The following is a 21,694-nucleotide window of genomic DNA, read 5'->3' as shown; positions in this document are numbered from 1 at the left end:
GACTCCAATTCACAAAGGAGGATCAAAGGCTGACACAAGTAATTATAGACCTGTGAGCTTAACTTCTGTTCCAGGAAAATTAATGGAGGCACTGGTTAAAGAAGCACTGCAGGATCATTTAGACAAGACTTCAGTTATAGCTCAGACACAGCATGGTTTTGTTAAGGGGAAGTCTTGCCTGAGCAACTTGATTGGATATTATGATGCAGTCACAAAAGAACTGGATGCAGGGAATAACTTTGATATTATATACTTGGATCTTAGAAAGGCTTTTGATACTGTTGCACATGGAAGACTGCTACACAAATTGGAGCAGTGTGACATTGGAGGCAAATTGCTGCTATGGATAAAGGGGTGGTTGAGGGGGAGAAGACAGAGAGTGGTAATCAATGGACACTGCTCATCGTGGACTAATGTTATTAGTGGAGTCCCTCAGGGCTCAGTGTTGGGTCCATTATTGTTTTCTGTATTTATAAATGATATTGATGATGGTATATCAAGCTTAATGTCCAAGTTTGCAGATGATACAAAGGTTGGCAGGGTTGTCAAGGACACTACTGACACTATGCTGCTGCAACAGGATCTGAAAAGGTTGAGCAGATGGGCTGAGAGGTGGCAAATGAAGTTTAACATTGACAAATGTAAAGTACTACACATGGGAAACAGCAACCCCAGAGCAACGTATCAACTCTGTGGTAGTACACTGACAGTGGTAGAGAATGAAAGGGACTTGGGGGTGGTTGTGCAGGCAGATATGAAGTTCTCTGAGCAGTGCAGATGGGCTGCAAGAGTAGCTCATGGAGTATTGTCAATGATATACAGGAATTTTTCCAGTAGGGATAAGGAGGTGATTATTCCATTCTATAAGGCAATGGTCAGGCCACACCTAGAGTACTGTATACAGGTCTGGAGGCCTCATTTCAAGAAGGATGTAGAGCTGCTGGAACGAGTACAGAGAAGGGCAACACGATTAGTGAATGGAACAAAGGGGTGCTCTTACGAAGAAAGGCTTAAGTTTTGCAAATTACAGTGTCTGGAGTCTAGGCACCAGCGAGGTGATCTGATAGTGGTGTATAAAGCCTTGAATGGTTTAAGCATGCTCAATGCTGATGGGATTCTTCCTCTAGCTCAGAAAAATCACCTGAGAGGGCATAAATTCAAATTGAAGAAAGACAGATGTAGGATAGACGTGCGGAAATTTGCCCTTAGCCAGCGGGTGGTTGGTTGGTGGAACAGACTTCCATCCCTTGTGGTGGAGGTTGATAGCCTAAAGTTTAAGGCTCAGCTGGACAGGTATTTGGAACGAACAGAGGGGTGAAGTAGAAGTGGGTTTTTTTTTTTTTTTTTTTTTGGCTGATGCTGCATAAGCTTGCTTTCTTGCATCAAATGCCTCTACTAATGCTAATGCTAATGCTTCTCTGCCACAAGCCTCATTAATTCATCTGACATCCATTTAGGCTTGAACTTGAACAGTATTTTTTAGTTGGAATGAAAAGCCTAGTAGCCTCCAAGATTAAGTCCCTGAATCTTTCTCATTTAGAATTCAATGTTGGTAACATCATCAGTTGATCCCACTGTACAGAATTTAAAATCTGTCTGAGACCACCTTAGTCAACTTTAAGAAAGCACAAGCCCTTGATGGTAGTTACATCTTTAAGTAATTCCCATACCAGTGCATTGTGATCACTGTCACCTAGTGGTTCCTTTATCTGCAAATTCTTAATGCATGAATGAATACTGCTGATAATCAGATCAAGAGTATGAATGTTAGCCTCTTGAACATGATTTTGTATAAAAACAGTCATCCAATAAATTCATAAAAGTCTTGCTAGTGTGCGATTGACCAACTCACGAGATCCACAGTTAACTGAGTTGTTAAAATCCCCAATGAAAGACATACTGATTTACTGGCCCACTCTATTTTCTATTTCTCTGCACAATTGCTCATTATACTCATCAGATTCATTAGGCCTATAACACATACCTACTCCCATTTTTCTTTTCCCTGTGCTTATGTCACATCAAACCGCCTCAACATTGTACGTCTATCTATGTCAATTGGATGCACTTCCTTACATTTTGTGTTTCTTAACTAACAGTATAACCTCTTCTCCCTTCTTGTCCTTTTTGTACACATTGTACTACTCAAATTCCAATTCTGCACTGCTTATATCTGTGTGACACCACGTCTCTGATATCCCAACAATATCTGCCTTTGATGTCTTGACTAGAACTTCAAGTTCATCAAATTTATTAACTATATTCCTTGCATTGGTATACATGTAAGTATACTTGCGCCTGTTTCTACTCTTAGTTACCCTAACACAGCCCATGTATTTATTTGTTCCACTATGACCCAACAGCTCTGGAAATCTCTGTTGCATTGCTTTCCATGCTGCTGCTCACTCTAATAGAAGAAGTTCAAGATTCACTTTTGCCTCTGCCTATGGCCACTGTTTACCTTTTAGTCTGTGTATCCTCCAAAGCTAGCAGTTTTCCGTCCCTCCTAACACTGCCTCTATAGCATCAGCAAATATTCTTGCACACTTTCTGTATAAATGTACCCCATCCCTGTAGAAGCAGTCTCTCCTGTCAACAAGCACAGTCCGGGCTGAAAAAAATTCTACACCTTGAGCCTTGCACAATCTCTCCAGTGCCGAATTTATCAACAAGGCTCTCATCATATAATCCCTCCTATCATGTCTGGGCAGAATTGCAGACACTTTCACATTCAACCATAACTCGCGACTTGTTTTTTCAACATTGATCTGTACTTGTTGAGTAAATCTGTAGATCTCTTACTCTTAATGTCATTAGTTCCAATGTGTACAACAATATCACCTTTTATGCCCTTAAAAGATGATATCTGCTTTACAACGTCACCAACCTTTGCCCTTGGCAGACATACCCTGTCCTGCTTCACCTATCCTTCTTGCATAATATATTCCCCGTCTACCCAAGAATAGAGCCAGTCACTAAGAGTAACTAGTTCCTTTGGGACCCGTACATTCTGCCTTAGAGATTTCTCCTGTGTTGCCTGATGCACAGAAATGAGCTCTACCATTGAGCTGGATAGATGAGAGCTTGATGGGCCCCTCATATTAATATCTTTGAAGGCATTTACCCTACACCTCAAGCTCTTATAGACCCATCAGAATGCTGAGTTGGTGCCTAATTTCTTGACACTCTAGGCATCTAGCACACATAAAGTCATCTTTCTTGGCTAGATCATGTCCTGTTTTAGAAAGTTCAGCAAACGTTTCACATTTCGTACATTTTTTGAAACTGTGATGCTTTGGAAAATTGCCCACTTTGTTTCTCCCCTGAGTCGTAGCACTCTCGCTAGTCTGTGATCTTTTCTTTGCAGCTCTACTCTGGGTCATGATTTCCATTTAAATACAGCTTAATTAACAATGAAATTTAATAAGATTAATAAATATTTTTGATTAATTGATAATACTATTGTCTCTTGCTTCTTGGTCGCAGGGCCCCTAGTGGAACTCTGCATTGCTCACCACCATCACTGGAAGGTGAGCCAGGCTGCAGATCATACTCTGGCTGGCCTCCACCAGGGTCGCCTGAGCTTCCTGATGGAAACCAAGTAAAAAAAAAAAATTGTTTTATTAGAAGAGAGTACAGGGAATTAAATAGAAGAAAGGTTTGAATACTGGGTGTAAAGAGCAGGTTGATGATAATGAAGAATGTAGACAAAAGGGAGAGAAGGGAGAAGGGACAAAAGTCAAAGGTGCAGGAGCACCCAAATGAGTGCTCATCATGTCAAAATTTACCTATGCTGCAGCAACCAAAAAATACCAGTCAACAGCAACACAAAACGGCAATCACAATACTCCCATCCATCTCAATTGCAGATTGGCCTCGATCAGTGCTATCGTCCCCACAGTTGTCACCTACAGAACAATGTAAAGTGACTTGCGCTAGTAATACTCTGCTAACAGTCCCACCAACTGCAACTGATACTCTGCCAGAAACTGCAAAATTGAAAGCATCAGCCCCAAATATTGCAGACCAACCATGCTCAGCAAATATGGATATTGATGCTGGTATCCTGCAGAATGAGCCAGTCTCAGATTTACATGCAGAAGACTATATGGACCTTGGGCACCCTACCATTGCAGAAAAAGAAAGGACGAAACTAGATCAATACAAAAAACAGACAGAACCATACACAATCTCTAAAACTAAATAAAGAAGAACATTATTCATCGGAACTATAGAGGTCTCTAAAGCAATATTTTTGATATTTATGATCTAATCAAATTCCAATTATTTAATAAGCCTCTGCCTGAAAGAAACCAATCTAATCCCACAGGTGACTCCAGTGATTAAAAACTATAGCATCTATCAATGACAGAAACATTAATCACTCAACAAAAGGAGGTGTGTAGCCATACTTGTTGACAACAAGGTTACTACAAAACAGATCCCTCTGTGGACCACATTAGTGGCTGTAGTGGTACATATTGCTTTGAGTTTTATGTTAACTGTAGTAGTCTCTTTATACCTTCTCCAAACAAAGAATTCACTGTGAAAGAACTGGAGGATCTTATAAACCAGCTTCCATCTCCTTTCATTCTGTTAGGAGATTTCAATGGGCACAATCCTGTGTGGGGGGGGGGGATCTCCCCAGATAGACAAATGAGGAAAACTCATTGAAACAGTTCTTTGACAACCAGAATCTCACTTTACACTGAACTACAAATTTTGGATCATATCTTGTTACAGGCATCAAATTAAGTTCACTTTATAGATTTTGGGATGGTAAATATGGAATAGTGCTTAAAATGGCAGATTGGCTCTTGTTTTCGAAAAAAAGTAGTTTTTTATATTTATACAGTAGAAGTTCAATTATTCGCCAGGATATGGAACCGAGACCATGAGGGATAATGGAATAGACAGATAATAGAATATCTACATTATACATACTGTTATACATAAAATAGACCGGGTCATCTAACTTGTTTATTTTATTACATATACATAACCCAATGAAATTTAATTCAACTTTAATTGTTATTTATTTTTTACCTGATCATCAAAAAATCATAGTACAGATATCTACATACATACCTATTTTTAATATTTTGGCTTACATTGGTATAGTAATGTCATAAAAAATTTAAAGGAAAACAATATTACATAATTAAATTTCTTTTCTAAAAAAAAGTCATTCAATTTTTTTTGTTTCATTACCCCTCGAGCCTTTTGGGAGGCATTAGCATTAGTAGAGGCATATGATGCAAGAAAGAAAGCTTATGCAGCACCAGCCAAAAAAAACCAAAAAAAAACCCACTTGCATTTCACCCCTCCGTTCGTTCGAAATACCTGTCCAGCTGAGCCTTAAATTTATTTAGGCCATCAACAACAAGGGATGGAAGTCTGTTCCACCAACCAACTACCTGCTGGCTAAAGGCAAATTTCCGCACATCTATCATATGTCTGTCTTTCCTCAATTTGAATCTATGTGCTCTCATGTGATTATTCTGAGCAAGAGGAAGAATCCCATCAGCATTGAGCATGCACAAACCATTCAAGGCTTTATACACCTATCAGATCACCTTGCCGGTGCCTAATCTCCAGACACTGTAATTTGCAAAACTTAAGCCTTTCTTTGTAAGAGCAACCCTTTGTTCCATTCACTAATCTTGTTGCCCTTCTCTGTACTTGTTCCAGCAGCTCTACATCCTTCTTGAAATAAGACCTCCAGACCTGTATACAGTACTCAAGTTGTGGCCTTACCATTGCCTTATACAAGGGAATAATCACCTATCTATCCCTGCTAGAAAAATTCCTGTATATCATTGATAAGACACCATGAGTTACTCTTGTAGCTCTTCTGCACTGCTCAGAAAACTTCATACCAGCTTACACAATTACCCCAGGTCCTTTTCATTCTCTACCACTGTCAGTGTAGTACTACAGAGTTGATATGTTACTCTGGGATTACTGTTTCCCATATGTAGTACTTTACATTTGTCAATGTTAAACTTCATTTGCCACCTCTCAGCCCATCTGCTTAACCTTTCCAGATCCTGTTGCAGCAGCATACTATCAGTAGTGTCCTTAACAACCTTGCCAACCTTTGTGTCATCTGCAAACTTGGACATTAAGCTTGATATACCATCATCAATATCATTTATAAATACAGAAAACAACAATGGACCCAACACTGAACCCTAAGGGACTCCACTAATAACATTTGTCCACGATGAGCAGTGTCCATTGATTACCACTCTCTGTCTTCTCCCCCTCAACCATCCCTTTATCCATAGCAGCAATTTGCCTCCAATGCCACACTGCTCCAATTTGTGCAGCAGTCTTCCATGTGCAACAGCATCAAAAGCCTTTCTAAGATCCAAATATATAATATCAAAGTTATTCCCTGCATCCAGTTCTTTTGTGACTGCATCATAGTATCCAATCAAATTGGTCAGGCAAGACTTTCCCTTAACAAAACCATGCTGTGTCTGCGCTATAACTGAAGTCTTGTCTAGATGATCCTGCAGTGCTTCTTTAACTAGTGCCTCCATTAATTTTCCTGGAACAGAAGTTAAACTCACAGGTCTATAATTACTTGTGTCAGCCATTGATCCTCCTTTGTGAATTGGGGTCACATTTGCACATCTCCAGTCTATGGGTACCTCCCTTGAGTCCAAAGAAGCTCTCATAATTATGGCTGAGGGTTTGCTTATTTCCTTTGCTGCCTCCTTTAATATAACTGGATAGATCCGATCCACCCTAGGTGCCTTTTTTATGTTTATCCTCAACAATATCTTCTCCACTTTCCTCTCAGTTATTACAAAATCATCTAGCTCACTGCTAGAGTTTACTTCACCTCTGACATTCCCCTTCCTGAATAACTCCTCATGTGTGAATGTAGATGCAAAATACTCGTTTAGTTTGTTAGCTACCTGAGCAGGATCATCAACAGTTGAACCATCAATATCCAGTGGACCAATCTGATTCATCCTTTTCCTTCTAGAGTTTATATAGGTAAAGAACTGTTTTCTGTTTTTCTTTGCATCCTTTGCCAAGGATTTGTCATAATCAGCCTTTGCCTGCCTGATCTCCTTTGTGACTTGATTATAGACCAGCTTATATCTATAGGCTTCCATGTCACCCATTAATTTATATGTATCCCATGGATTTTTCTTCTGTGCCATATGTCTCATTAGTTCATCTGTCATCCATTTAGACCTAAACCTTGAACAATATTTCTTAGTTGGTATGTAAAGCCTAAAGTATGTATCTAGTAGCTTCCAAGATAAATTCTTTGAATGCTTCCTGTTTTGAATTTGTTGTTGGTATTATCATAACTGAAGTTTTTCCCACTGTATAGAATTTAAATACTGTCTCAGACCATCATAGTCATCTTTACAAAAGCAAAAACCCTTCCCTTTACCCCTGATGGTAGTTACCTCTTTGAGTAAATCCCACTTCAGCACACTGTGATCACTGCCACCTAGTGGTTCCTTTATCTGAGATTCTTAATACATGAAGAATCACTACTGATAATCAGATCAAGAGTGTTACTCCCTCTAGTTGCCTCCCGAACATGCTGATGTAGCAAACAATCATCCAATAAATTCACAAAAGCCTTGCTAGTGTGTGAGTGACCAATCCACAAATTCTAGTCAATATCTGGTAAATTAAAATCCCCCATTATAAGACTCTGTGATTTACTGGCCCACTCTATTTCCCTGTACAGTTTTTTATTATACTTATATAGTTTCTTATTATACTCATATTATACAGTCATTAGGCCTATAACACACTCCTACTCTCAATTTTGATCTCCCAATGCTTATGTCATACCAAACTGACTCGAAACTGCATTGTCCAGCGATGTCAACTGGCTTCACTTCCTTGGATTTTATGTACTTTTTAACTAATAACATAACCCCTCCTCCCTTACTATCCTGTCTATCCTTCCTGTACACATTGTACTCCCCAAATTCCAGTTCTGCATTCCTTATATCTGTGTGACCCTATGTCTCTGATATACCAACAATATCTGCCTTTGATGTTCTGAGCAATACCTCAAATTCATCAAATTTATTTATCAAACTCCTAGCATAGGCGTATATACAAGTATATATGTACCTGTTCCTATTCTTAACTACCCTAACACAACCCATGTTTATTTGTACCGCAGTGACTCCCAGCAGTCTCTGAAATACCCTGCATCTTGTTTTCCAGGCTTCTGCTCATTCCAATAGAAGCAGAGCAAGAATCACTTTCACCTCTGCTAGTGGCTACTATTAATCTATTGGTCCTTGTATCCCCCCAAGCTAGCAGTTTTCCAAACCACCTAACACTATCTCGATAGCATTAGCAAATATTCTTGCAACCTTTCTATTTAAGTGTATTTCATCCCTGTAGAAGCAGTCTCTCCTGTTAACAAGTACAGACTAGGCTGAAAAAAATTCTACCCCTTGAGCCTTGCACAATCTTTCCAGGGTCGAATTGATCAACAAGGCTCTCATCGTATAATCCCTTCTATCGTGTCTGGGCAGAATAGCAAACACTTTCAAATTGAACTCTAATTCATGGCTTTATTTCAACAGTGACCTGTACTTGTTAAGTAATTCTGCCGGTCTCCTACTCTTAATATCATTAGTGCCAATGTGTACAACAATATCACCTTTTGTGCCCTTAAAAGATGATATCCGTTCTACAACGTCATCAATCTTTTTCCCGGCAGACATACGCTGGTTCTGTTCCACCTATCCTTTTTCCATAGCATGTTCCCCAGTGACTCTATTGTCAGGGAAATGAGTTCCCTGACAATAGAGTCACTGACAACTACTAGTTCCTGTGGGAGAGTAGACACCTTGCAGGTGAATGGATGGGTGAAATGGGACAGGTTTTTTTTTTGACTGATAGTATATAAGCTTGCTTTTTTGCATCATATGCCTCTACTAATGCTAACTCAACATGTTCCCTAAAACTGTTCTGAATCATTCATGGTTAGTTTTATGTAACCCACTAAATAGGTACCATTACCTAATTATTTGTAAACAAAAAGAACATCACATATTGCCAGCCCCATAAAATGGAAATTTTTAAAGGCAGATTGAAACAAGTTTACCGATGCAATTTCCTCTGATGATCAAGTCAACAAAAACCAGTCTATATATGATGTTACTGACCCATTACTACTGATAATAACAGCTGCAACTTGTGCTATACCAAAAACTACAATTTGTCCTGAGAGACATGCCAATATGTGATGGAACGATGCATACCGTGATGCCAAAAAAGAATAGAATAAAGCACGGTATCTATTTTGCAAGTACCCAACAACTGACAACTTGATTAATTTTAAAAACCTAAAACCAAGGCATGTTATATGCAGAAAAATAGGGAAAAAGTCTCTTGGATCCGGTTTGCTTCTGCTGTTACTAAAAATACAGACAGTAGAAAAATCTTGTATAAAATCAAAAAGTTGAATGGAAAATTCCTCCCAGAATCAAAGACTGTTATAAGTTGGAAGGGTAAAGACTGCTCCTCTCCAATAGAAATTGCGAATGTCCTGGCAGAATGCTTTCTCATATCTCTGCCACATCAGCATATGAGCCAGCCTTTAAACAGGTAAAAGCCAATTCAGAAAAGTATAAGCTGAACTTCAGTACAGCTGCATCTCTTCCATATAAAATTGACCTTTTTACATTATGAACTAGAGAGAGCTCCCTAAATAGGTCAGCTAATATTGCACCAGAGCCTTATTGGATATACTATATGATGCTTAAACACCTAAACAAGAAAGCTCAGAATTCATTACTGATATATTTCAACCAGATATTCCCAAAAGACTACTACCCTCTTTCTTGGCACCACTCAATAGTCCTAGCTTTTGCTAAACCTGGAAAGGATCAATCAGATCCACAAAATTTAAGGCCAATATCTCTTAGCAGTTGCCTTGGTAAGACATTTGGAAAAAATGATTCATGCTCGATTAGTATGGTATCTAGAATGTCATTCAGAGATGAATAAGAATCAGTATGGATTTCGAAAAGATCAGTCAACTCTAGATCTTATGATCACAGTAGAATCCGACATACGGGAATGCCTTTATCTGTAAAGAACATCTTGTCATGGCCTGCCCGGCCATTGAAAAAGCCCTTGATACCATCTGGTGCTATGGCATTCTTTAAAATCTGTAGCCACAGGACTTTGAGGTTAGCTACCACCAATTGTACAGAGCATTCTCCAAAAAGAATATTTCAAGCACATTACTGGAATTCACTATCCCGTACAGTTGTCCAAGAAGAAGGGGTCCCACAAGGATCAGTTCTTAGTGTGACACCCTTTGCAGTTAGGCTAAACAATGCAACAGAGAATATTCCAACTAATGTTGACACTTGTGTATATACAGACGACCTTACAATATCCTGCCACTCACAAAATATGCACTCCATTGAATGACAATTGCAGCTCTCAATAAACAAAACAGAGTTGTGGATATTGCCTCTCTGGAAGAAAAACCACTACTATCTACTTTTGCAAAAAGCTGACGCTTTTTTCGAAAGTGTATAGCAGATCCAGATCCGGATCCCGAGTTAAGGTTAGGAATCCAGCCAGTACCACTTAGCAACAATATCCGGTTCTTGGGGCTAGTACTTGACACTAAATTTACCTTTCAGGTGCAAATAATACAAATACCAACTCATTGCATGAAAAAGACACATATCCTCAAAGCCTCAAAGGCCTCCGTAGCCGAGTGGTCAGGAGCTGGAATGCAGTAGCACACACTCTTTGAATAGACTGGGGTTCAAGCCCCTGACTGCTGAATACGGTTGATCTGCCAACCCGCACTGAACCAGCGTGGCAGATTATGGTCCATTTCCCTCAGCATGAATTGTTGAGGATGCTTCCATCCTGCAGTGGGTTGATAATGGCTGCACTTTACTTTTTTTACTTTTTATCCTCAAAGCTATCTCTTCTATGGCATAGGGAGATAATCGCTTCACACATCCAGTCCAGCATAGTGCCTTTTGAGCCTTTAAGACATCTCCAGTGCAAAGTTTGCATATAGATGCCAATGAACTTCTACAACATCTTAGGAGAAAAGTATTGCTTCTTAGCTATGCAGCCTAATTACGTAGCCTCACTTTATTATTATTATTATTATTATTAGCCATATGGTGCCAGAAAGCCTGAAGCTTATGCTGCATCAGCCAAAAAAATTTCTGAATTACTCTGAGAGAGAGAGAGAGAGAGAGAGAGAGAGAGAGAGAGAGAGAGAGAGAGAGAGAGAGAGAAAAAGAAAGAAAGAAAGAAAGAAAGAAGGGAATCACCAAGAAAGAGCAGAATGATGATATCCAGCTCAAGACCCTAGGTGTGCCAAACCCATACTCACCCCATCTGGACATATCTCTTTGAACCTCAGTGGGAAAACTTATAAAGAAATAAACCCAATGAAAATAAATGTGCTGGTATCCAGCTACAAGCAGTAACCCAACACTGGAACATCTATCTTTGAAATATCTTTCAAGCTGCAGACACAATACAAGCACCATGGGCAATATACACTGAAAGTACAGAATTCATGGGATACCTGGTTCCTGGGCAATGCGATGCTGTTAACCCCCCTTCTCACTAGTGGACACACACAAAGCTTGGCAGATATATAGGTACGCTGCATCACTGCATTCATGTAGACGGTAATTCGATGTCAGTTTGGATAAACGCCTTGAGTTAACAGAATTTAAAAGAGGGATGATAGTGACTTTGAAAGAGGGAGATGACACATAGATCGCTCTATCGCAGAGATGGTACAGAAATTGCACTATCCCCCATTCAACAGTATCAAGAGTGTATCAGGAATAGGCCATTTCTGGAATAACATCTCATCATGGACAGCACTGCGGGTGGTGAAAGGTGGTAGATGAACGTGACCATCGAGGTCGGTCTCGCATTGTTTCAACCAACCGGAGAGGGACAGTGGCACAAATCACCGCCGACGTGAACGAGGGAGGTGTCAGAAATATCTCCATCAAGACCACCGGGTGATCGTTAGCTGCAGGTTATGGGAGCGAGCTACCGACCCACCAGAGTCGGCGACTCCGTAGCCAGGTGGGCAGGAGCAGCAGTGCGTAGCACACACTTCTTGATTAGACCGGGGTTCAAGCCCATGACCACCAAATACGGAAGATAAGGAAAGGTCAGGGAATGACCACCGCATATTCCCGGAGCAATATGGCCTTAGTTGCTAATGCTCCTAAAAAACAACAAACAACCCACCAGAGTCCCATTGCTAACACCACAACACAGGACTCTATGCCTCAACTGGGCGAAAGAACATCGGCACTGGACCTTGGATGATTGGAAGATGGGTCTCCTGGTCCAATGAGTCCTGTTTCCAGTTATTTCAAGCGGACAAGAGGGTGTGTATCTGGCAGAAACCAGACTGTTGGTAATGGTCTGGGGCGTGTTTAACTGGCACACTTTGGGACCTCTGGTACATCTAGATGCATCTCTGAATGGGCCAGGTTACGTGTCCATCCTTGCAGACCATCTTCATCCGTTCGTGGTCATCGTGCATCCACAGGGCAATGGACTCTTCCAGCAGGACAGTGCATCTCTTCACAGAGCTGTGGTGACTAGAACATGGTTCGAAGAGCTTTCCGCAGATTTTACACCATGGAACAGGAACGGCCTCTCCCCTTCAACGGACATATGAACCCTTTGGAGCATCTTTGGATGCTGTATTAAGGTCCATTCAAGCTTTGGATCCTCCACCCGGGAATGTGATGGAATTATGGACAGCAGTGCAGCAAGCATTAATGGGAATACCTGTGGAATGCTTTCATGAACTAGTGGACTCAACGCCTTGCTGTGCGACTGCCATTATCCGGGTGAAAAGTGGGCCTACCCATTACTAGGTAGGTGTCCCATGATTTCTGTCCACTCAGTATATATACCTCTTTGTGATAACTATTTTCTTCAGTAGGGAAAACACTCCCTATCGAACTACAATTTTAGTCAGTTACAATCATGCATTGGCTAATGCTCACACTCTTCTGATATACACAGACAGCTCTGAAACCGATATATCCATCCACTGTTTCTGTCCAGTAAAAGCTCTCATGGCCAAGCCGACCAACTGGATTACATCTGCGATTCGCAGAGATATAATAAAGATATGGAGCTGGATGGAACACATCTTTTTTGACCTTTAAGTCAACATAGTGGCATAGTGTTTTGTGAAAGGTGCCACCTGTGGTTTTCGACATCTGCACCATGGTACTTTGTGAAGAAGTACAGAATCTCTGTAAAAGCCAGAAAAAGTGTAATGTCTGGTTTCTGTCAGAGTAGTGTTATGTTTTTTTGTTGTATCTTTGGCTGCTTGGCCGCAGAGCCCCTAATGGGACCCCACGTTGCCCGCCACCACCAATGGGAGGTGAGCCAGACTGCCCATTATACTCTGGCTGGCCTTTCCCAGGGTTGCTGGAGCTTCCTGACAAAGGTCAAGTGAAAAAAAAAGGGGGGGGGGGAGAGAAAACACAGAGCAGGAGTACGAGTTAGAAGGAACAGAAAGAGGGAAAAGGACGACGGACTGAAGTTGAGGAGCAGTCCGCTCTTTGTGAGGTGAAAATAGGGGTCTGGGAGTGGGAGTTAAAGTAGCACTGGACAGGTGCCCCTGCATGATCACCAGAGGCCAATGGACTCTGTATCCTGCACTCAGAAGTTCTCCAGAGTGCCACCAATCCCACACCAGAACGGTGCCGGCTGATCCTACCCTATAAGGGGTTTGCAGCAGTATCCCGCACTCACTGAGTGCCAGCAGTCCCGCACCAGAATGGTACCAGCAGTGTTCCTACCCTTAAAGGATTAGCAAGTTGTCAAGGCAGTGTCCTCTAGCAGAGAAGGAGATAACCCACACCAGTCTGATTCAGGCCTTGGGCAGCATGATCCAATGTTGTTCTCATTTCAGCAATCTTGGCTAGCCTCAGTGCGAAGATTTCCTGCGCATACACAGTTAGTGCCCTGTACGTGTTTTCATCGAACAGCAGCGAGGACTCTTGGTTACGTGGATTCCTTTGAATTGCGGTAGCAAACTTGATTCTACTGTTGTCATAGGCAGAGCACTCATACATGAGATGCCCCCAGGACTATTCTTCTCCACAATGGCACCGTGGGTCTCTTTCAATCCCATTAGCTGTGAGTTTCTGATGGAAGGGGCCTTGTCCAGTGATAATAAATGTCATGTGCAGACCAGGTGAGAACCGGGGAGGGGGCTCTGGGTGAGTATGGTTTATAGTTGGGAGGAATTGCCTCGTGATGTCTCCTTTCTGTGTGGTTTCCCAGCTCTGTTGCCATATCGCTTTTAGGTGTTGGGTGATTCTCCTCTTCTCTATCTTGGGATCATTTGCAAGATCCAGCTGGAGATTTACTATTTCAGCTGGTGTTCCTTTCCTAAGGTGGTAAAGGCGCCTCCGTAGCCAGGTGGGAAGGAGCAGCAGTGCGTAGCACACGCTTCTTGATTAGACCGGGGTTCGAGCCCGTCACCACCAAATACGGAGCATGCGGAAAGGTCAGGGAATGACCACCGCATATCAAGGAGCAATATGGCCTTAGTTGCTAATGCTCCTAAAAACCAAATAACAACAACAACAACTAAGGTGGTAATATAGGCCTCGCCTGGCTACTTCTAGGTAGAGTGGCTGACAACCTGTTAGAACTTGCAAGGCCGGGGTGCTAACAGTGTGGCACACCCTACTAATTGATAGCAGCATGAACCTTTGAATTGTATCCAGCTTCTGTTTGTTTTTTGTTGGTGTGGCTTGTCTATACCAGGTGGAGGCACCGTAGCAAACAATCGGGACATATACTGCTTTGTACATGAGGGTCAGAGCTTTGTGCTTCAGGCCCCAGTCGGCTCTGCTCACCCTCCTGATCATGGCAGCATACTTCCGGATTTTGATGGCTAGATATTTCAGGTGGTTATGGAAAGTAAGACCCGAGTCGATGTAAATACCTAAGTATTTAACCTCTGTGTACAGTCGGATGGGGGTGAAGTTTAATTTCATCTAGGTGGTCTTCTAATTTGTAGTCTGCCCTTGAGGAGAATGGATTTTGTTTTTTCTGCCGAGTTGGTAAGGTTGTGCAAGGCTGCCCAGTTCTGGAGCTTCACAAGCACCACATTTGCAATAATTTCCAAGGACGACCTAGTGTCTGCATGCACCAACAGGACAAGGTCGTCCACAAAGGCCAAGGGCTCAGCCCCCCCCCCCAAGGTCCAAGCCCAGGAACTCGTCCAAGACAATAGATCAGAGGAACGGGCCAAGCACAGAGCCAACAATGAGCAGATCAAAGCCAAAATGGGAACCTACCAGGAAGAGTGTGGAAATGAAATGCTACAGCACACCCACTCTTATGCAGATGCGCTGAGGAAACCTTCAAAAAAGAATATTGAAGCACTCAAGCCCACCCAGATGCTTTGTTGGATATTAGGAGCTAATGCTCCTAATATCCAACAAAGACAGCCCCATGGAACTGAGTGAAGCCATCAAAACAGCTATTGTACAAAAATTTGCAAGCAACTTAAAGAACACCCATATCAAATCAATAAGAAAAACCAGGAACATCGGAGTAATAATTGAGACTGCAATGCAAGACGAAGCCCAGAAATACTGGATAACCCAAAAATTTCCCCATGGGATTCACAGCTGACACCCCCAAAAAGAAAGGTCCAGCAATTCTTGTCTTTGGCATCGATAAAAACCTCACACTGGAACAAGTGGCTGAAGAAATCTCCAAGGTGAAAGCGAATTTACCAGCATCGAAGATGTGGTAAGACCAAAGTACCAGACAAAGGAAAATCCTCCCAGAATGTAAACTGGGTCACTGACTTCTTGGCCCAAGCTTGGCAAGTAATTAAGCAGCAGGACAGGGGGTACCTCGAGCAGATCAGCCATAGGTTCAAAGAAAACATAGCCATCCAAAAGTGCTTTCGCTGTTGCAGGTTCAGCCATACTACACACACATGTACACAAGTCAATTCCACATAGGCGCCTCCGTAGCCAGGTGGGAAGGAGCAGCAGTACATAGCACACGCTTCTTGATTAGACCGGGGTTCGAGCCCGTCACCACCAAATACGGATGATGCGGAAAGGTCAGGGAATGACCACCGCATATTCACGGAGCAATATGGCCTTAGTTGCTAATGCTCCTAAAAACCATTCAACAACAACAACAACATCAATTCCACATGTGGGCACTGTGCCCAGAAAGTGGCACAGCTTTAACACCGGCCCTAAAAAAAAACTGAAACTGGTTCGCTGCAACCTGTAAACCTGCAAAAATGGATTACAAGCATTCGATAAGAGATAACAAATGCCTGATTTATCCGAAGTCAAGAAGCACACAACAACAAAGAGTTGACCATGGCCCCACATAAGACATATAACTGTACAATCATGAAATTTATGCAGCTAAACGCTCAGCGAGCATGTGCTGTTGTGGACAAAATAAGAATAAAGGCTGATGAAGACAATACAGATGTCCTGTTCATCCAAGAGCCCTATACGAATGCAAGAAAAGTCAGGAGATATCCACTTACATACAAAATTATACAGTCAGAAGAAGACGCTCCCTGGGTGCTATCCTTGTTAGGAACTTGCACATAACTGCCACCAAAATCCACACCCTCTGTACCCCATGTGCAGTGTGTGCCCAGCTTATAGAGCCTATGGGATCGCTCCACAGCATCTCATTGTACTGTTGCCCAGCGAGGACGTAGCCCCTGCCATCAGGTATCTGCAAGCAGTCCAGCCCCTCCTCCCAGATGGGAAGATGATTCTTTATGCCAATGTCAACTGCTGTTCTGCAACGTGGCACAACACCTCGGAAGACCGCCTGGGCAACCACAACGGCTGCCAACTTGAGGACTTTCTCACTACATTCTCTTGTAATCCCGAACAAGCTCAACAACATGCCCATGCTCAGTAACACCCTATGGGAGTCCACAATAGACATCAGCCACAAGATCCATTGCCACTAGGATCACCAACTGGAAAGCCTGCGAGGCTTGGACAACTTCCGACCATAGGGTGATTACTTTTAATCTTCAATGCTCATTAGAACCAGCACCTCTGCCTAAAAACAATATCATCCATTATGCAATTAACAAAGCAGACTAGAACCTCTTTAATTCAACGGTTCAAGTTGCCATTCAAATTGCTGGAAACACCAATCTCACCAACCTTAACTACAACCAGCATCAGAGGAAAATAACATCGATCATAACCAATGTCTGTGACAAAACAATCAAGAAGAAACACCCTTTCCCGAGTACTGTCCCATGGTGGTGTTGCAACCAACTGGAACATCTCCGCCATCAGGTTCGTGCAGCACGGAAAGCATTCCAGTATGCTTGCTGTACCTGCCCCCCCCTCGTGAACTGCGCGATTACTACTGTAGGCTAAGAAATGACTATACTAGCTTAATTAGAGCCAAGAAGAAACAGAGGTGAGGTCATCTCCTCTACACTCACCCCGCAGGGCACCACAACTCTCACATGGGAGGAGTCAGTAAACAACATCTTGGACACCCTAATCCTGCTAAACGCAGATCCAGAATCCAGTCAGCAACAAGAAATCTGTGCTGAAAATGCATCCTACAGCACCACTGCTATCGGGCAGCCTTTCAACTTAGATGAATTAAAACTTGCCATTGGCAAAACAAAATACAAAAAAAGTACAGGGTTAGACTTCACTGAACCAGAAGTAATTAAGAAGCTCGCAGAAGCACAATCAAATCTTCTCTCCAGCCTATACAACCATTGCCTGGAAGTTGGACTTTTCCTGGATGACTGGAAAGAGGCCCATCTCCACTTTGAAGAGGCTGATCTGTTCATTTTGAAGAACCCAAGTAAGCCACCAGATCAGCCAAGGTCATACAGACCCATAGCACCCCTTCCCATTTTAAGCAAAATATTTGAATGTCTTCTCATATCCAGATTGGAAAAACACTGTGACAGTTCAAATCTCCAGTCCCCAAACCAGTTCAGCTTTCGGGCAGGCTGTTCAGCAGAAGATGCCCTTTGACAGCTTATGGACTCTGTCAAAAATTCAAGTATACTACAAAGACTCAGAGAAGTTAGCATTCCAGCAAATCTTTACAGCTGCATACAGGACTATCTGCACAACAGAAGTGTTACAGTCAGAAATGCCTATCGACAAGTCTCCAGAAATATCTACAGAGGCTACCCCCAGGGCTCTGTCCTTGGCCTGTTTCTATTGAATGTGGTCATGGATGAGTTCCTGAACCTAGATCTGGGCCATTGTTTCCACTCAAGCCTTTGCAGACAACCTGATTCTGACAGTCACTGGAAACTCCAGAGCTTCCCTGGAAACAACAGCCAATGAAGTCCTAACAAAGCTACAATAATGGGCCAGCCTCCATAAACTCCATATATCCCCTGAGAAAACTACTTCAATTCTACTCAGAGGAACCCTTCAAATAAGCAGGCCACTGCAGATTAAAATTGCTGGTAGAACGATCAAACTGGCAACTGAGATGAAGTAGGGTAATTCTCGACCCCAAGCTCACGTTTTACCCGCATCTAAACTACCTTCATCACAAAGTCAGGAATTGCACCGCAATCATAGTGAGGATCAGCAGGTCTGACTGGGTCCTCAATCGCTGCTCATGCAAATGCTATACAAAGCTGTATTTATTCCCACTGTAACCTACTGTACAGGTGTCTGGTATCATTGTGCACTCATTGTTCATAACCGAAGGAAACTCACCTCCATTCAGCATAATATCCTTCTCACTATCATCCATGCCTGCTGCACGGTAAGCAATCCAATGCTCCAAGTCCTGGCGGGAGTTCTCCCTCTGGACCTGCAAGTAATTCATAAAGGTGTGCACTACTGCCTCTGCGAATTTTCCATCCCAGTTCCTTATTCTGACTAAAAAACCTAATCATATGCCGGATATGTACTGAGCTTTGGTCTGAAATGTGGCATACCAGACAGGTAACAAGCTTCTTGAAATAAAACATAATCCACAGCTATGGAGATTCAGTTCTTGATTAAACAGTCACGAAGAGGTCATGCTTATAAGAGCAGGAATTGGCCGTATACATCCACAACACCTATCTTTAGTGCTGGGAGAAAATCCTCCACTTTGCTCACATTGTAGATCCACACTTACCATGAAGCATATTATCATTGAGCATGTACATTACCCTCTGTGCAATTATACCTGTGCAACTAACCCATATACTTGCAGGTGATGTAATTTATCAGAACTATTTACTTATCTAAAAATAATCAATGTATAGTCACTTCCAGACCCATCTACTTTCATACATTGACCAACATTCCAAAGTAACAGGTGCAATTTGACCATAGCAGCCATTATGCCAATAAATTCCACTCCAACAACTATCAGTCCCTATAGAGACTATAGGCAAATAATTCACTACAGGCACAAGATTCATTCCCACTGGCAGTATTGAATGAATAAGCCTTGAGTAAAGTACATCACATAAAGCCTGTAATGAAACCATGGCAGTCTATTTTTGCACAGAGATCATAAAGAGGAAGTTGTTCTTGCTTGGTTCCACATAGGACACAGTCATTTCACGCATTCTTTTTGCTGAGGGCTACAGACCCTCCTATGTGTGAGTCCTGTGGCACCATTTTATTCATTAAGCATGTTTTAATTGACTGTATAGATTTTAATTAAATACATTTTACTGCATTTAACCATCTGACTGAGTTTTATACACTCAGCCAGATTTTATCCAAAAATGATGTCCTTTATTTATAAATTTTTGTGTTAATTTATATACATGTATTTAAAATTCTGAATATATATAATTTTTTTAATATTTATATATATATATATATATATATATATATATATATATATATTGTTTTTCATTCTTTTATTTATATAACCATTTGATGAGGTAACCTCGACTTCTCTCTCTCTCTCTCTCTCTCTCTCTCTCTCTCTCTCTCTCTCGTGGGTAATTCAGAATTTTTTTTCAGCTGGTGCAGCATAAGCACCATATGGCTAATAATAATAATAAAAAAACAGTATATGTAATAAAAATATATATAATTACATATACCGTTTTGTATCCTTTTATTTATATAACCTTTTATATTTTTTATTTATATAACCTCTGAAAGAGGTTACCTCATCAATAAATTATGGTAATCTCTTTCATTACACAATTTATTTTTAATCCTCTCTTTCTTAACTTGTCTTATTATTATTATTGCACTTATATTATTTCTCCCTGATTTGGGGTTCCACCTCATGACGGGTATTGCTACCAAGTACACAGGGTGGTGGTTGTTATGTCTGGTGTTACTTTTGGTTGAGGAACTCTCTGACTATCCTACAAATGTTCAGGATTGAAGCTTTCTGGAGTTCGTTGTAGGTGTTCTCTGGGAGGTCTATTGCTGCTAGAGTCTTTGACACCATACCTGTGGTTGACACGATTATTGCGATGGTCGTTACTTCTTGCATATGCCATATCTCCTTGACTTCATGTCTCAGGTTCGTGTACTTCCTAATTTTTTCCTCATGGGTTTTCTGGACATTGCTAGTGTTGGGCACCGCTATGTCAATCAGGTAGGTAGCTTTTTCCATCTTGTCCACAAGGGTTCTGTCCAGTTTGTTGTATGGGATGGCCTTTATTATGGTGCGGTCCCTGTACAGCTTGTGGGTTGGGGTCTCTAGTACTGCCTGGGGTTCATGCTTGTAGTATGGTACATTTTCTTCTTATTATTATTATTATTATTATTAGCCATATTTTACAAGGAAGTCTAAGGCTTTTGCTGCACCAACCAAAATAAAAAAAAATTCTGAGTTACCCTGAGAGAGAGAGAGAGAGAGAGAGAGAGAGAGAGGTAGAAGGGAATTACCAAAAACAGCGAAGAATGATGACATCCAGCTCAGGACCCCTGGGTGTTCCAAGCCCATACTCACCAGATGTGATCCCCTGGGTCTTGGCACATAATAGCCTATTTTGCATAATTTAAAAAAAAAATAGCATACACAAAAGCAAATAAAAAATTTTCCAGTTACTTAATAAATTTTTCAGCATCAGATAGTGTAGTTAGTTAATATAACAACACTCTGTTAGTTGACAAAGCATGTCAACTGCTCATCTATTTTCAAAAATGTATCATTTTGTATGAGCAGAATGATACATGCAGTGGTCTACCCATGTGCATGCCAGAATGAATGCCATCCAATGTGACATTTAAAGTGCTCATGTAGACTTTCACACAGACGGAAATACATTGGTTACATTACAATATGTAAAACAGTGCATATTATCCTCACTGTTTTACTTTGTGTAGTATTGCCTTTATACTTATTCCTGTTATGTTTGTAAAAGAATAACTAAAATAAACTAGTTTTTAAGGAAAACTGGTGCTACCCATTTTAAACAAACTATGTTAGGAAACATTTTATGTAATGAATTGTTCATGTAATTTCATTATTGTTTCTATGTCAAAAATGATGGTTACATAACAGTGTTCAGTTTCTGTTTCCAATGATAATCTTTCTCATTTATTTCATTTAGTTAATTTTTTTTTGCCAAAAGGGTATGAAAAATTATGGTATAAGTAATATTTGATTGAATATATTAAATGCACCATAAGAATTTATTTTTACCTATCATGCTTTGCTAAAT

The 21,694-nt window shown here is 41.3% G+C and overlaps 1 protein-coding gene across 2 annotated transcripts in view; it reads left to right on the top strand.

Annotated features, from left to right (window-relative positions):
- Positions 1–21,694, top strand: part of LOC150078580 (voltage-dependent calcium channel subunit alpha-2/delta-3-like) — a 1,140,037-nt gene that overhangs the window by 215,705 nt on the left and 902,638 nt on the right. The window lies entirely within an intron of this gene.

The sequence above is a fragment of the Mastigoproctus giganteus genome, chromosome 11 (assembly GCF_048544385.1).
Source record: "Mastigoproctus giganteus isolate SK-2022 chromosome 11, ASM4854438v1, whole genome shotgun sequence".
NCBI classification, from domain to species: domain Eukaryota; kingdom Metazoa; phylum Arthropoda; class Arachnida; order Uropygi; family Thelyphonidae; genus Mastigoproctus; species Mastigoproctus giganteus.
The sequence above is the reverse complement of the archived record's forward strand: the minus strand, read 5'-3'. Positions and strand labels throughout refer to the sequence as shown.